The sequence below is a fragment of the Vitis riparia genome, chromosome 11 (assembly GCF_004353265.1).
Source record: "Vitis riparia cultivar Riparia Gloire de Montpellier isolate 1030 chromosome 11, EGFV_Vit.rip_1.0, whole genome shotgun sequence".
NCBI classification, from domain to species: Eukaryota; Viridiplantae; Streptophyta; class Magnoliopsida; order Vitales; family Vitaceae; genus Vitis; species Vitis riparia.
The window spans coordinates 8,950,100-8,963,855 of NC_048441.1; positions in this window are offsets into that span (position 1 = coordinate 8,950,100).

Below are 13,756 nucleotides of genomic sequence, written 5' to 3' on the forward strand. Positions count from 1 at the left end.
AGCCATCACTGCTGAGTTATTAAGACAACCCATCTGAGAGGACTCCCAAGCTTGGCATGAAAAGCCCAATAAGCTCCGACCGAGCATACCGTCTCAAAACCCCAGTAGTATGAAAACAGTCCCCTTCACGTGGCTCTCAAAAAACCTTTGGAAACAAATAGCCCCCGCAGCCCGGTTGGTTAGTAATTTTTTATGGAAATTAGTTTGTAAGAACTTGTCTCAAAATTAGATGTTTTATGATAACATTTTCTAATTGTTTTAAATTATTTTTTATTGGTTTATCACTAAGTTGTTTTTTTACAAATACTTTTTATCACTAGATAATTGACATTGAAAATTGCTAGGAAGAATTGTGTTTTTAATCCAACTAGACATAATAATTAGCCCAGGTCCCTCTCCTATCGCCCATAATTAATTATAAGGGTACGGACAAAAATACCTTTTTGAGTTATCACATCAAATATCTCAAATAATAAATTGTTCTAGCTCATATGGTGCTTGTGGGATCCATCATTTTTGTATTTATTCCAAGGGTCCCTCTCCTATGGCCCATAATTAATTACAAGGGTACGAGATAGTAACGGAAAGAAAATATCCATTTGACTTACCACATCAAATATCTCATATGGAAATGATATAAGATGTTGAAAGACTAATATATCCTTCAAATTACCTTTTAAATGATAATTGATGGATTTTTCATTGTTTTTAAAATTTTTTATAAATAATTGAAAATCAGCATTATTTTCTATTTTAAATTATAAATAAAGAAAAATTATGTTTAAAAATTATTTTTAAAAATACTTTTTTAAAAAAATGGTAATATGATTTATATTTTTTATATATTTTTTTTCAAAAAACATTTAATTAAAAAATGAAAACTATTTTTAAAAATAAAATTTGAAAACCTTCTTTAGTACTATTTTTTATATGAAAATAAAAAAAATAAAAAATTTCATTCATTGATTATCCATTTTTATTTTTTTCCATTAGTTTTTTTAATAATAATAAAAAATATAGTATGTTTACAATTAAACATAGAAATTGATCAATTATGTGTTTTTTGTGGGACTATCTTTCACATGAAAAATAATTAAATAACTAAATTATATATATTTATTACTCTTTTTAATTTTATTTTCTTAATTTTTTGTCTAATTGAAAATTTTAATATATCCATAATTAACAAAGTAATAAATCAATTGTACACATTTTAATCTATTTAAATAAATTACTTTCTAATTTAAATAAATAAAATGAAATAAGTAAATAAATTTGGGGTTATTTCTATTTTTTAACATATCTTATATCAATATTTTTTTCTTTAATTCCAAAAATAAATGAAATAAATAAATAAATTTGGTATTTTCTAACTGATCTTATATTCATATTTCTTATGGTTAAATAAATTTTTTTATTCTTTTTTCTTTATTTCCAAAAATAAAAGGAAATAAATAAATAAACTTGGCTTAAAAAATAGTTTTTAAGTAATTTCTTTGTCTTATTTTTAATTACAATTTGCATTGAAAATAAAATAAAATAACATTTTATTTGTTTTAATTATTTTAAATGTCAAACTATTGAAAATAATGTATAATTTAAGGATTATACGTTCTCCTACCACAAATTCTTTTATTTCATGCAGTTTATTTAACTCGCATATAACAATTCAAATACTTACCTTAATAATGATGTTTAAAGAAAAATTTTGGTTTTACGTTTTATATCATTTTTTAAATCAAACCATTGGAAACATGGTTCACACATTATATGTGGTACATAATGTATGCAAATGGATGAAATTTGCACAATTGTACAAGGGTGTTGTACTAATTGTACAAGGTAAATGTTCAATTGGACAAGGCAAATGTTCTAACTATACAAGGGGTATACAAGGATATCATTTGTGAAAGATTTTAATCAATTTTGGATAACTTTTTTTTTTGTCTTGTCATCTAAGGATTGCACACTCTTAAGGTATACTTTCCTCTATTACACACTCATCTTATGCACTTTATTTAACTCGCACATAATAATTCAAATACTTATCCCACTAATGATGTTTGAGAGAAAATTTTGTTTTTCCATCTTCCATTATTTTTTGAAACAAACCAATAAAAACATGGTTAACCTACCTATGGTTACACATTGAGTAGGGGGTATATGGAATTTGAGTCATCGTACAAGGTATTTACACTAAGTGTACATGACAAATACACTAACTATACAAAAGTGTACAAGACTATTATTTGTGAAGGATTTTAAGTGATTTTGAAAAACTTGTTTGTTTATTTCCCCTAATCGATGATAAATGACATTCCTTACACATATTGGTTAATCATACATTTATCTTATGCACTTTATCTAACTTGTATATGATCATTTGAATAGGTACCTTACTTATGATGATTGTAAAACAAAATTATACAACAATTTTTCTTATTTTTTAAAACCAAACCAATGCAAACATGGTTAACCGACCTATTACCAGATATTCATGAGATGATGTATGAAATTTGAGTTATTGTATAAGAGTATTACACTAACTGTATAAGACAAATTTACTAATTGTACAAGGGTGTACAAGACTACTTTTTGTTAAGGATTTCAAGTGATTTTGAAATATTTTCCCATTTTTTTCCACTCAAAGAATTTTTCACCACTCAAATTCTCTTACTCAAGAATTGTTTCGAATTTTATTTTTAAATTTCATCATCAAAATTTTGTAATTGCATATTTTGTTTTTGTAGTTTTAGCAATGTTCTTTCTTTCCACTATTTTTTTTTTTCGTGAAATTTTATCCAAATGAATCTATATTTAAAATTATAATCATATTTATAAAAATTTTTACTAAGATTATCTTTAATTCTTTTAATATATTTATACTAATTTATTTAAAAAATGAAAAACTATTTTTTTTTTTTTTTTGTAAACATGTTCTATTACCTTTCAAGTAAAAAATTAGATAAATTTGAAAGTCAATAAAAAAAATTAAATACCACTTTCAATAATTTTTAGATAAAATTTTATATAATATATTTTATTTGAAATTTAATTTCTAAAGTTTAACTAAAAAATTGTATTGACAATTTACTTGTTGTGAGTCAAAATACTTTGCATTAGTCTATCTAGATAAGAAAAATTATTAATATAATATTAAAATTTCATATCTTAGTTATTTTTTTCAATAAATTTATCTTTTTAAAAATTTTAAAATAAAAACATTAAAAATTAAAAAGTGAAAGGATATAATATATATATATATATATATATATATATATAATAAAGTGAAGTGATAGTCAATTTTAAAATTTTTTAAAATATGTTTAATGTAGAAAATATAAAAAATAATTAAAAATAAGAGAAAAATGTAAATGAAAGAGTAATATAAATTTAAAATAAAAAATGAAAATTAAACTAAAAGATAAATACAAAAAGATAAAAAATATTTGGACGAAAATCCCAAAATTTTTATCAGTGTTTATAATAAGAGCAAAAAGATTTAATATCTTTAAAAATGAAAAACAAAAAAAAAAACATTATTGTTTTTTATTTGACATAAAATAGAAATATAGATTGGAAGAAAAAGAAAGAAAAAAGTTAGAAATGAGTAATATTTAATGGGGAATAGAAAAAGGAAAAACAAAACACAAAAAAATTGAAATTCACACTCACTTGTGTCTATGTAAGGGTTAAGGGTATTTTAGGGATTAATGAAGGATAATATCCTTCATCTTAATTTTCATACTTTGTTTGAGTCTTGAGCTTAAATATGCATAATATATGGACTAAATGTTAATTTTTGAGCCTAACTGAGCCCAAAACACAATTCTCCCAATAATAAATTGTACTAGCTCATATGGTGCTTGTGGGACCCATCATTTTTGTATTTATTCCACCACTCTTCACATACCAAATTATCTCTTATTTAACAGAGTTTTTAAAATTGTCATTGTTTTTTTTTAAACTTTTTTATAAATAATTGAAAAATCAACATTATTTTTTATTTTTAAATAATAAATAAACAAAAACTATTTTGAAAAATACTTTCTAAAAAAATACGTTAATTTAAATGAATAAAAACTAATTTTTACATTTTAGAAGTAAAAAAAATTAATGATTAAAACACTTTTTAAAATAAATATATTCACTATTTTCTTTTCTTTTATACTAAAAAGCATTTTAAAGTTTTTTTTTTTTTTTTACTATTCTAAGATAAGAAGTTTAAATTGTCTTTTAATCTTCTTCTTTCCTTATTTTAATAACATTTTTAACATGACTTTTGGTTATAAGTTATATAAAATGTTGCAAATTTGTCTAATAAATATTTTTTTAATGATTTGAATTAATTAAAAATTTATCAAAATAAATAAATAAATAAGAGAAAAAGATAATGAACGAAGATTTTTTTATTTTAAATATCCAACAAAAATGTTTTCATATGACCTAATTTTAGATGTAGATTATATCAATACATAGTGTAGTAAATATTGAATTTTTCTTATATAAAATGGTTGAATGATATATTTATTCATTTTAGGTGAAAATTACATAGATTATGTTTGAGTTTGGTTTAAAAATATTTTTCTAGTTTTTATTTATTTATTTTAAAAAAATGATTTTCATTTTCAATATTGTCTCTTTTTGAAAATATGTTTAATTAAAAATGAAAACTATTTTTAAAAATGAAAATTGAAAACCTTATTTAGTACTATTTTTTATATCAAAATAACAAAAATAATTACATTTTATAAATTAATTATTCTTTTTTATTTTTCCCATTAGTTATTTTAATCATAAAATAAAAAATATAATATGTTCACAATTAAACAAAGGAATTGACCAATTGTGTATTTTTTTTTCACAAAAATATAATATGTTCACAAAAAAAAAAAAAAAAAAAAAAAATCGGATTTAAGTTTTCTACTTTTTTCTCAACCGAACTACTAAAATCATGTTTACCACACCTATATGCATACATTTACTACGAGATATGAAATTTATGTCACTGTACAAGGATATTTGTTAATTGTACAAGGGAAATATACTAAGTGTACTAGGCTATCCTTTGTAAAAGATTTCAATCAATTCTAAATCACTTTTTTATTTTCCTTGTTACCCTCGAATTGCATACCCGTGTCATGCATTTTATTTAACTCCCACATGGAAATTATAATAATTTCCCTAAAAATGATGTTTGGGAAAAAAAAAATTGATCATAAACTATTCACCTTTTACTTAACAAAATCATTATAAATATGGTTAACATAACTACGTGGGCACATAACTTAGGAAGGATATGGAATTTACACCACTATACAATGGTATTACACTAGCTGTACAAGGCTACCCCTTGTGAAAGATTTCAATCGATTTTGAACCATTTTTTTATTTTCCTTGTCACCCATGAATTGTACACTCATATAATGCACTTTATTTAACTCCCAAATAGGAATTCCAATACTTCCCAAATTATGATGTTTGAGGAAAAAATTTGGCCCTAAGTCATCCACTGTTTGCTCAACCAAAACATTAGAAACATGGTTAACACACCTATGTGGACACATAAATTAGGAGAGATATGAAATTTGCATCATTGTACAAAGGGTATTACACTAACTGTAGAAGGGAGATGTACTAAGTGTACAAGGGTGCACAAGGCTACCCTTTGTGAAAAATTTCAATTGGTTGTGAAAGATTTCAAGGCTACCCTAGTCACCTATAGATTGTACACCTATGTTATGCATTTTATTTAGCTCTCATGTGGAAATTCCAATACTTTTCCCAATAATAATGCTTGGAGAAAAAAATTTGACCTTAAGTCATCCACCATTTTCTCAATCAAACCATTGAAAACATGGTTAACACACCTTCATGAACACAACTTCAAAGAGATATGGAATTTGTGTCACTGTACAATGGTATTACACTAACTGTACAAGAGAAATTTACTAAGTGTACAAAGGTGTACAAGGTTTCTAATAGGTTTTGTACTATTTGTAAACAACTTGACCTTGACCTTGACATTAAAATTAACCATGTATGAATTGCTCATTATAAGTAAACTAAATGAAATATATATTTTTACCATTTTACTCTTATAAACATAATTTCACCGTCATTAGTGGAAATTAAAAAATCATATTTAAATGGAATTAAAAATAAACAAAAATTGTTTTTGTAACATTTTTATTTTTTAAAAATCATTAATTTGAATTAGTTTTAAAATTAAAAATATTTGTTGCAATTACAATTTTGAAGATTTCATGATTTTTATCTTATTACTTTTAAAAAATTGCTTTAATAAAAAAATATTTATTTTTATGGTTTTAAATATTTAATCTTTATTTTAAAATATTTAGGATTAGTGTAGGGAGCAATTAGGTAATTTTGAATATCTTGAAGACTTTGATTTTTCACCCTATTTACACTCATAAAATCATTGGAAGGGTGGTAAATTTATCTTAAAAATATTGTCTTCTTGATTATAAAAATCAGTTTAATTATATATATATATATATATATATATATGCCTATGAGTGTTTACATTATTTCCAAAATAATAAACACCATGTGTCTAATTTGTAAGTTAGAAAAAATAAAATAAAATTCTATGAGGTATTTAAAAATTGTATAATATATATGAGAAATAATGTTCAACATATTTATTGTTTTGTAAGTAAGAAACAAAAAAATAAAATAAAAATTTCTAAGGTATTTTAAAAATATTTATTAGATATTCTATATGTTTGAAAAAAATAATAATATTTGATGATGTTTAATTTTCAAGTTAGAACAAACAAAGAATACTAATATTTTATGAGGTGTTTAAAAATTGTTTAATATATATGAGAAATAATGTAAGTTTAAAATAAAAAATAATATTTATTATGTTGTAAAGCAAAGTAATAGAAGAAGAGGAAAAAAAAAAAGATAATAGAATGCACTGAGAGAATTGAATTGATATTCATTAGGGATCTCTCTCTTTTATAGGGAGTCACAAAGAGATAAACATTATTACGGATTATCATTCACAAGTTCCTATAATGCTATAAATTCTCACATTTTATAACACTCTCCTTTGGATGATCATAAGAATATGACAACTACTTCATTAAAAACCTTATTAGTAAAACTTAATGGGACAAAACCTGGATGAAGGAAAAAAAATGCAGTATATCCATATTAGTATTCTCCTTGTCATGTAGACATGATTATGATTTCTTCAACATTTCAATTAAAAGATCTCTCAATCTTCGCATTTTAATGTGAGAAAATAAAGGTTAATCTTAAATGAGAAAAAAACCTAAGAGGGGGGAAATGGTGAATTGGGTTTTTTAAAAGATTTTTTTAAAAGCTACAAATTTAAGTACAAGAGAAGCAAAGATAAAAATATGAAGTTAGAGAAATCAAACTCGGATTTTATAGTGGTTCGACACTTCCTTGCCTACGTCCACTCTGCTAAAGCTCCCAACCGAGTGAGGGTTCCACTAACTTGAAGCTTCAACCAAGCTTCCAATCACCTTTACACTTGGATTCCAGATCCAATAGGCTCTTACTCAATCTCTTCAAGTTTCAACTTACTTGAAGGCTTTAACACTCAATAAACAAGAAAGAATCTCTCAACCTAGCTCAACAATAGCTCAACAATAGCTCAAATACAACTCAAGGCTATGATGAATCATAAAGGTGCACTAAAGGATATGTAAATGGAGATTTAATGCACCAAGAAAAAAATTAGAGCTTTTAAGGCAAGAAAAAGTGGGTAGAAAAATAAATGAAAGTGTTCTCTTCTTCATAAATGAAGTGGAACTCTTTATTTATAGGTTTCTAACTTCGGGAGCCAAGAAAATAAAAAAGTAGCCTCAACCAGTCGAGTTGGGGGTCGACCAATTCACTAGCTGTTGGAGCATTTAATGTTTTGGCAAGTTATCGTTGCTTCGACCAGACCTCGACCGAAGGTTGACTGGACCTTGATAGGAGGTTGACCGAAAAGGAAAGGCTACTAGAAGAGAGAGAGTGCTTTCTGTACTCCTCGATCGGACCTCGACCGGGAAGAGGAAATCGGTCAACTGGTACCCTCTAGCAGATTGAGCCGGTTGGCCAGTGTCTCGACTGGTTCACCATTTTTGGCCCGAAAACCTATCTTTTTTATGTTATTTTCTCTTCTAACACTTAGGCAAAGTTTTTAGGTAAATTAATATGCCAATTTTGAAGTGATTTGCCTAATGTTCATTTGATAAAACTTGGGTTTTGATGGAAATGTAACTTTAAATAACAAACCGAGTTTTTGAAAGATGCATGAAATGATATGTAAAACCTAAGTGCACCCATGCATTCATCTTACATTTGTTTCCTATGATTAAAGGTCTTCCAAAGGTCTTGATCTTACATCCATTAGGTCCTTTGATGAATTTCCAAATTAATACCTGAAATTCTTTATAATTCAAACAAATTAGTAATTTAACCATGGTTTGTTATCATCAAAACCTGATTAGGAGAACCCTTGGGCTCACATAATTTCATACCTTAACTTTTTCAATATGGTCAAAAGTAATGCCTTTATGAATAAATCTGCTAAATTATTGCATGATCGAATCTATTGAACATCATCTCACATTTCTCCTAAAGCTTGTGAGTATAAAAGAATTTAGGGGAGATATGCTTAGTTTTGTCACATTTTATGAATCTCCTTTTAATTTGTGCAATACAAGCAATATTTGTTAGGATAGAGCCCTTAAAAGCATGACATGATCTAATCAAGTTTGAATTCATTATTTATTTAATAATGTTTCAGTTTCACCTTTATATATTCTTATTCTATCTATTATACTTTATGAGCATTCTTGTCTACATCTTTTGCATTGTATGTGACTTAGGTGCATTAGGAGTTGCATAAAAGATCTAATTTATGGGTTCTTTACAAATAGATCACTTGTTCACAACCGGTTCATGGGCTTAAGCAACCCATTAAAGGTTGTAGTACATCACATCCTAATTGGAGGGATGACTGGTCTTGACTATCTGAATAAGTTTCCCATGGTAAGTGTACTAGTGTGTATGGTTACACATTGGATAAGACCTACAGCGAGTCAAGACTTAAGGCTATCAAGTAGTCATGACCTTACTAAACTATTTCATTGTGTTGTCTCTCAACCTTGAGAAAGTATTGAGTTTGTGCTAAAATTATCAGTGGCTTTGACTTATGGGTGAGATCGTAAGTTGATCATATATTCCCTATGGATTGGATCAGTGTTGATGGAAGTTGGTAGCAATAGGTATTCTCAATAGAGGCACCATGATATCTCTTGGGATTGAGACAATGTGTTATATTGGATGATCCTAAGGAGGTATATTCATGAAAAGTATGGTCATAGTAGTTCCTTAAGTGGAACTTGTCAATAGGTTCTTTGAGAGCTAAGACATGTCAGTTGAATACATAATAGGAGGATCTACAATTCAAGGATGGTAGAGGTAGTCTTGAAAGGTTGATAACTTTCACCTTGTTAAACCATGGACACTAGTTCAATGGGAGATTAAACACAATGGATAGGAGGTCACGGACCCGAACACTTGGTGTTTCATTGTTATTTGCATAGAATACTGGAATCCAGTTGATTATCTATAGTGGGATGTTGAATCAACTTTATAATTGGATTATGAGGGAACTAGTATTCTTATGGGTTCTAGTGGTCCCTACTCTAAGCTCATATACCTTGTTGGCATGGGTTATGAGGGTCGAATTGGCTCGAGGTTCACTTTCGTGCATAAGGGCATTTTGATAATTACGTAAGGTTGTATAGGGGTAAATGAACAAGATCTCTGGATTGGGTTAATTAATTAATTAGTAGGCCTTATTGGGTTAATTAATCAATTAGAACCCATTTTAGGCTAAATTAAGTGACTCAAGTCCATGTGAGCTCAAGTCACTTAAGCTCACTTAGGAACCCTATAAATACCCCCTAGGGGTTAAGGTTTCCATAGCCTTTGTCTTCCACCATCCAAAGAGATAGAGAGCCATAGCCTCCACCTTCTTTTTCTTTCCACTGAAAGTGTGCCAAGATCAAGGTTCGAGTCATCAGGTGGAAGACTTTGGGTTTACGAGACTTCTTCGATATTCATCTTCACCATATGGATTTGATTCGAGAACATCCGAATCCGAGGTATGGTTTTTGTTGGCATTTTCTGAATCCTATTAAAGTATAAAAATGATTTTTTTTTCCCACTATGCATAGGATTTAAAAAAAGCCTAGGATAGTTATGCATGTTCCTAACCTAATTCAGACTTGAGAAATTGAGAGATCTAGGTTTTTCCCTTCAACATTATCTTCATGTAACTTGGTTGCATTGCCTTTAATGGAGGGTAGTCCACATTTTTCTTCAATATGTTGAATCATTGAACTTAGTCATACACATTCACGACTTGCTTCATGAATTACAAGAATTTATGAATGATTTGAAGATGTGGCTACCATTGTTTGCTTGACTGGTCTCCAAGCTATTGTCATACCACCATAAGTAAAGACATATCCCATTTGAGATCGAGCTTTATGAGAATCTGACAGATATTTTGTATCTACACACCCAATCAATTGTGATTTTGATTCTTTTGAATAATATTAGCCCATGCCACTTGTTTCATGAAGGTATTGCAATATATGTTTAATCTCATTCAAATGCCTTCTATTTAGGCCATAATTGCATCTTGCTAGCAAGTTGACAGAGAATGTTATGTTTGGTCTAGTACAATTTGCAAGATACATTAATGCACCGATTGCACTAAAATATGGTACTTTTGGACCAAACAATTCTTCATTTTCTTCTTTAGGATGAAATAAGTCTTTGTTCACTTCAAGTTAACGAACAACCATAGGGGAATTGAATGGATGTGATTTGTCCATATAAAATCGTTTTAATACTTTCTTTATATATATCAATTGATGAACTAATATGCAACTTGAACAATGCTTGATCTATAGGGCAAGACACTATTTTGTTTTTCCCAAATCTTTCATTTCAAATTCCTTCTTTAAATAATTGGCTATTTTTTTGAACTCTTCAAGAGTCCTTATAAGGTTCAAATCATCCACATATATTGCGATTATTGTAAGCCCAATTTCTGATTTCTTGATAAAAACACATGGCCAAATTGGATTGTTCATATATCTTTCTTTTAACAAATACTCACTCAAACGATTATACCACATGCATCTGAATTGCTTTAATCCGTATAGAAATCTTTGTAGTTTGATTGAGTACATGTTTCGAGGTTTTGGATTAATTGTTTCAGGCAATTTGAATCATTCAGAGATTTTCATAGATATGTTAGTATCTATATACCCATATAAATAGGTTGTAACAACATCCATAAGACACATATCTAGTCCTTTAGAGATTGTTAAACTTATCAAGTATCAAAATGTGATTGCGACCATTACAAATAAATAAGTTTCCTCATAGTCTATACCAGGTCTTTGAGAGAAACCTTGAGCAACAAGTCGTGCTTTATATGTTATCATTTCATCATTCTCATTTCGTTTTCTCATAAAGACACATTTATATCCAACAAGCTTTATGTTTCCAGGTGTTTGAACCATAGGTCCAAATACCTCTTGTTTTGCTAACAAGTTCAACTCTGTTTGGATTGTTTTTTTCCATTTTGGCTAATCATTCATTTTTCAACATTCTTCCACAGTTTGTGGTTCTTAATCTTCATCATTTCTCATGATGTCCATAGCCACTTGGAATGCAAATATATTGTCTATGATAATGTCACTACGATTCCTTATTTCTCTTGTGTGACTCATTGAGATCTCTTTAGTTTTGGATATCGGTATTTGATCAATTTGTGTCTCTTTAGGGGTTAATTGTTTATCAAGCTAGGTTTCATCATTTGACCCTTTCATATTTGTGAACTTTTCAAGAGTACCAAGCTTTTCATATGTCGTTTATTCTTTTTTTCTAGGAATTGAATCCTTTGAGCCAATAGATCTACCACTCTTCAAGCGTGCCTTAGATTCACTTGCTATGGCATTGTCCAATTTGTCTTTAGTGGCATTAATATGTATCAGGGTATTCACAGATGGTATGTGTGACTTTGTTATTTTCTTTATATCTATGAAAACATTAGGTAACTGATTTTCAAGTCATTGCAAATGAATAATCCTCTGAACTTCTAGTTCACATTGCCTTGTACGGGGATCAAGATGAGACAAGAAGGATACATATCATGTAATGTCTCGCCATTCTTTTGGAATTGACTCGCATCCCCCTAATAATAGAAAAACATTTTCATCAAAATGACAATCTGCAAAGCGAGCAGTAAAAACACCACCTATGAAAGGTTCAAGATAATAGATAATAGAGGAAGAATTAAAACTAACATATATACCAAGTCGACGTTAAGGACCTAACTTAGAACGTTGAGATGAAGCTATGGGAACATAGACAACACAACAAAAAATATGTAAATGTGAAACATTTGGTTGGGAGCTTAAAGTAAGTTGTAAAGGTGAACATTCATGATTAGTTGTAGGATGAATCTAAATTAAAGTAGCAGCATGAAGAATAACATGCCCCTAAGCAGAAAAAGACAATTTTGGTTGTGCCTCTAAATTATTCCACTTTTGGTGGTTTGAGTTGTTCTTGTTACTTTGAGAACCACTACGATGAGAAGAATTATGTCTACCACAACCTTGACCGTGACCATGTCTTCTACCTCTGCCTCATCCATATCCATGTCCTTGTCCATATCCAAGAGTTTGAATAGATGTGACATTTGCTTCAGGTAATGACACAAACCCAAAAGGATGAGATTAATGGTTTTTTTTTTTCAGTAATTCATTGTTTTGTTTAGCCACAAGAAGACATGAGATTAATTTTGAATATTTAGTGAAACGACGCTCTCGATATTGCTAGAGCAAGAGTACATTCGAGGCATGAAAAGTCGTTAATGTTTTTTCAAGCATATCTTCTTTAGTGACTTTTTCTCTACACAATTTAATTGTGAGCTAATTTTGAATAAAGTTGAGTTGTAGTCACTAACAAACTTGACATCTTGTAATACTAAGTGCATCCAATCATAGCGTGCCTTCGGAAGGATTACTATCTTTTGGTGGTCATATTGTTCATTTATATTATTTCAAAGGATGAAAAGATATTTGACCGTAAGGTATTCGCCTTTTAATCCTTTATCAATATGATGACGAATGGTGTGATCCTGTAGGGATGCATCATTTCCTAATTTAATGGTATTTTCAAGATTCATTGCATCTAGAAGTTAAGATAAGTAGTTCTTGCCCAAAATATTGAGGGCAACAAATTCAAGCTTTGCAAGGTTTGACATTATTTGAAAACTATATATAGAATAACATTAATTAGAAAAATATTTCAATTTATTGGAATAAACTATGAATAAATTAATAAAATGCTTTAACAATATTTCAAGTGAATAATATCTAAAAGTATAATAACCTAAGATTTATCAATTACAAATATGGTAAAAATGTATAAACACAAAATAGGAATTAAAATCTAATATATATATATATATATATATATATATTTTCATAGCTTCGGGTTATGATTATTTTGTCATAACGAAAATGTGCAAATTAATATATAGCTTCAGGTTATGAACTATTTTTATGTAAATTTGTGCATAGCTTCAAGTTATGAATTTTCATTATGTAGATTTATACATAACTTCTAGCTATATAATATTGTTTGTTATAACTTCCAATTATACCGTATAATT